Consider the following 4,370-nt stretch of genomic DNA (forward strand, 5'->3'; position numbering starts at 1 on the left):
GGGTATATATCCAAAGGATTATAAATCGTTCTACTATAAGGACACATGCACACGACTGTTAATTGCAGCACAGTTTACAATAGCAAAGACCTGGAACCAACCCAAATGTCCATCGATGATAGACTGGACAGGGAAATGTGGCACATATACACCATGGAATATTACGCAGCCATAAAAAACGATGAGTTCATGTCCTTTATAGGGACATAGATGAACCTGGAAGCCATCATTCTCAGCAAACTGACACAGGAGCAGAAAACCAAACATTGCATGTTCTCACTCATAGGCGGGTGTTGAACAATGGGAATACATGGACACAGGGAGGGGAGTACTACACACTGGGGTCTGTTGGAGGGAAATAGGGGAGGGACAGTGTGGGGTGGGGAGTTGGGGGGGAGGGCATGGGGAGAATGCCAGATATAGGTGAGTTGGAGGAAGGCAGCAAATCACACCGCCACATGTGTACCTATGCAACAATCTTGCATGTTCTTCACATGTACCCCAAAACCTAAAATACAATAAAAAAATTTCCTAAGGTATCAGGCTTGAAATGAGAGAGGATACTGAAGGAAAATATACTTTTTCCTATGAAAAAACTTAAAAGAACTTGGAAAGGGAAAGAAAAAAAATATTCGAAGAAGGGTAAGATATTAACCTTTTTAAAACCTTTTTAACCTTTGAGACCACAGGTTATAGCATTGTCATACCTGTGGTAGTGTCACATTTTATGACATACCACATAGTGTAGTGTCAATCAGTGGACCATATATTCTACCATGTATCACACATTCTACTATATGTGCTACACTCCATTCTTATAAGTTCTTATACATGTGGTAGTATCACATTTCTTACACCCTCACGAATAATTTTACAGAACCTTAGACTGTCAACACTGGAAGTAATCTTTATGTTCAACAACTCATCCAGTGTTTAATTGTACTGAAATAGATCAACCTCAGCAAGGAATTACTTATTTGATTTAAAAAGACATGTAGATATTATTTCAGTGGGACAAATTCTGCACAAGTGATGCACAAAATACATGGAAATATAAGCTGCTGTCCAGTGCGGAAATATTCTGTAAGGTAGGTTGACAGATATGATCATTACAAAACCTGTGACTTTCTAGGGGAGGCAACTTCATAACAAATTAGCGGCAATTTAAGGCAGTGAACCCAAATGCCTTGTTAGCAGTATAAACAAAGCACTTGCAGAGTGTAAAGTGTCCTTCTGGCTAATCCCGAAGATCAGAGCTACTCAGCAGTGTGAAGGATAAGAGCTGGCCTCAGTCATAATCCTAAGAAAATTAACGCAGAAATAGAAAAATCTAATTCAGCCCTTTCTCACTTATAAGTGAGAGCTAAAGATAGAGCATGCATTGACATAAACATGGGAACAGTAGATACAGTGTTGCACCCGTGGACTACTAGAGTGGGGAAAGAGGGAGGGGAGCCTGGCTTGAAAAATGACTTATCGAGTACTGTGCTCATTACTTGGTTGCAGTATACCTGTGTAAAAAACCTGCACATGTACTTCCTGTATCTCAAATAAAAGTTAAAATTTTAAAAATAGTGGGCTTCAGAAGGCTCAGGGGAATTTTGAGAGGCAAATGTGGCCATGAGCAAGGGTGGAGGTGGGAAATGAAAGACAGGTTAATTTATCCAAATGCTCAAAGATGGTAGGAAAAGAGAGGTTAGCTGACCTATGAAAAATGCAGCCTAGATAAAGCAAAAACAGCAACAACAAACAACAAAACCCCCAAAATTCTAAGAATAAAGCTTGTCAAGATGTTTTCTCTTTTAAAAGACTCAAAAGAAATAGATTCTTTTTATTGGAAGTATTCAATTGGCATAACACTGCTTAAATGATAGGATCGCTCCTGAACACTGGACCTTTCCAGATCCCTCCACAGTAATCTGGGGCATGCTGATCAAAAGAAATCTATTAATACTTATCTTAATGGGAAGTCTCTGATCAATCTCCCTCTTTCTCTCTCCCTGCCTTGGGTAAATCAAGGGTTGACAAGTGACACATTTTGCAAAAGAAATGACAGTAATAATTCACCTCCTGGTCATATGTGATTGCCTCATTACAAACTTTCCAGCAGGATATAGCCATTTAGTTTGGTATCCAATGGGTTTCTTAAGGCTCCCATCAAACTGGTTGAACAGGGAATCCCTAGGGGCAGCCTCTAAGAGCAGAAGAAAAAGGATCACTCAGATGTTGCTAAAAATCAACAAACCCAAAATGACAGAGTGCAAAGGACATTTCACTTTTTTTTCCATAAGTTATTCAGGTACAGATGGTAGTTGGCTACACAGACTAGTGCTAAGACCAACTATTAAGTACTAGTGTTCTTGAGGCTGTCAAGCTTTCAGAAATATAAATAATGTACTTATAGGGAAACAAGGTTCACATGGGTTGGACCCCAAACTTGCAGAACTTAAAACATGATCTTGCAGAGGGCTTCCAAGAATGCCCATGATGCTTATTAAATACGATTCCTTATGGTTTTATAAGCAGCTTTATTGAAATATAATTCACATAGCATATAACTCCCGTTTCAGGTATATAATTCAATGGCTCTTAGTATATTAATAAATCCTTTCTTTTTGTGTATATGTACCACACTTTATCCATTCATCCATTGATAGATACTCAGGTTGATTTTATATTTTGGCTGTTGTGAATAGTGCCGCAATAAACATGGAGTGCAGCTGTCTCTTTGATATACTGATTTTCTTTCTTTTGGGCATATACCCAGCAATATTGCTGAATCATATGGTAGTTCTATTTTCAGTTTTTTGAGGAACCTCCATGCAGTTTTCCATAGTGGATAAACTATTTTACATTCCCACCAAGAGTGTTTGAGCACTCCTGATTCTCTGAGTCCTTTCAGCATTTGTTATTTTCTGACTTTTTGATAACTGCCGTTTTAATTGAGGTTAGACGATATTTTGTTGTGGTTTTGATTTGCATTTCTCTGATGATTAGTGATGTCAAACCTGTTTGCATATACCTGTTGGCCACTTGTATGTCTTCTGTTGGGAAATGTTTATTGAGATCTTTTGCCCATTTTTTAATTAGATTATTTGGAACTTCTGTTTTTGAGTTCTTATATATTCTTGTTAGTGATCCTTTGTTGGATAAATAGTTTGCAAAATTTTTCTCCCATTCTGTGGGTTGTTTCTTCACTTAATTTTTAATTTTTTTTTGATGTGCAGAAACTTTTTAGCTTGATGTAATCCTATTGATCAGTTTTTGCATTGGTTACCCGTGCTTTTGAGGTCTTAATAAATCTTTGCCTAGACCAATGTTCTAAAGCATTTCCCCAATGTTTCCATCTAGTAGTTTCATAGTTTCTTACATGTAAGTTTTAATTTCATTTTGATTGGATTTTTATGTATGATGAGGCATAGGAGTCTAGTTTTATTCTTCACATATCTCATTTTGTCAGTACTATTTATTGAAGAGACCCTCTGTTCCCCAAGGTATGTTCTTGGTGCCTTGGTCAAAAACGAGTTGGCTGTAAATGCATGGATTTATTTCTGGGTTCTCCATTCTGTTTCATTGGGCCATGAAATCCTTCCTTTTCGATATTATAAAGTCACCATTTTCAGCTTTCCTTCCTGTCAACCTTGTTGTGTTTGGGCCAAGAAGGGGATGCAGGACTTAGAACTTGATGTGGACAGATGGGGCCAGAGCCCCTGTAGGCTGCTCAAGAAATCTGCACTGCTGTCTGCAGGAAGGACCAAATTCCCATCCATGACTCCATGAAAACACTGTTAGGGAAACCACAGTGTGGAACATCTTGAGAAATAGAATCTGTGTCATAACCAACATTTACTCACACTCATGACTGCATGACTGGGATACCTGAACAGGAGGACCCAGAAGCGCATCCTCTTCACCTGCATGTCCAGGTCTTCTTTGTGTCACCTAGGGCAAGAGGCTGGAAGCAGAGGCATCTGGGATGGGGCAGGCTATGATCAGGCGCAGTGGGGTGGTGGGCCCTGAGCAGTTGGGGTGGTGGGGTTAGTGAAAGATCTGGGGCAGGGCAGAGATCAGGAGGAACAGCATTCCAGCAGGGCTGGGAGACATGTCAGTAGGTTGGCAGACACAGGAGTAGGTGGCCTGGGACTCAGAGGGACTGTTGGAGTTGGAGAAGGGCTCTGTTTTCCTCCAGTCTTCTGCTTGGGTGCTGCATTAGCACACTACTGCACCCCCAACACTTATCTCTCCCCTGCCCTCACTTTCTGAGTCTTAGAACCCATTCCTTCATGCCCAGCATATGCCTTCTTTTTGGATTTCTTTTCATACACACACACACACACACACACACACACACACACACATAATTGCACTTT

The 4,370-nt window shown here is 40.0% G+C and overlaps 1 long non-coding RNA gene across 1 annotated transcript in view; it reads right to left on the bottom strand.

Annotated features, from left to right (window-relative positions):
• Nucleotides 1–875, bottom strand: part of LOC116528284 — an 11,976-nt gene extending 11,101 nt beyond the window's left edge. The window contains exon 1 of the long non-coding RNA XR_004258966.1: nt 864–875. This is a non-coding gene — a long non-coding RNA (uncharacterized LOC116528284). The remainder of the gene's footprint in view (nt 1–863) is intronic.
• Between the last annotated feature and the right edge of the window lie 3,495 nt (nt 876–4,370).

This window comes from Sapajus apella, unplaced genomic scaffold (assembly GCF_009761245.1).
Source record: "Sapajus apella isolate SASKATOON/1434 unplaced genomic scaffold, GSC_monkey_1.0 scaffold58, whole genome shotgun sequence".
In the NCBI taxonomy this organism is placed as follows: Eukaryota; Metazoa; Chordata; class Mammalia; order Primates; family Cebidae; genus Sapajus; species Sapajus apella.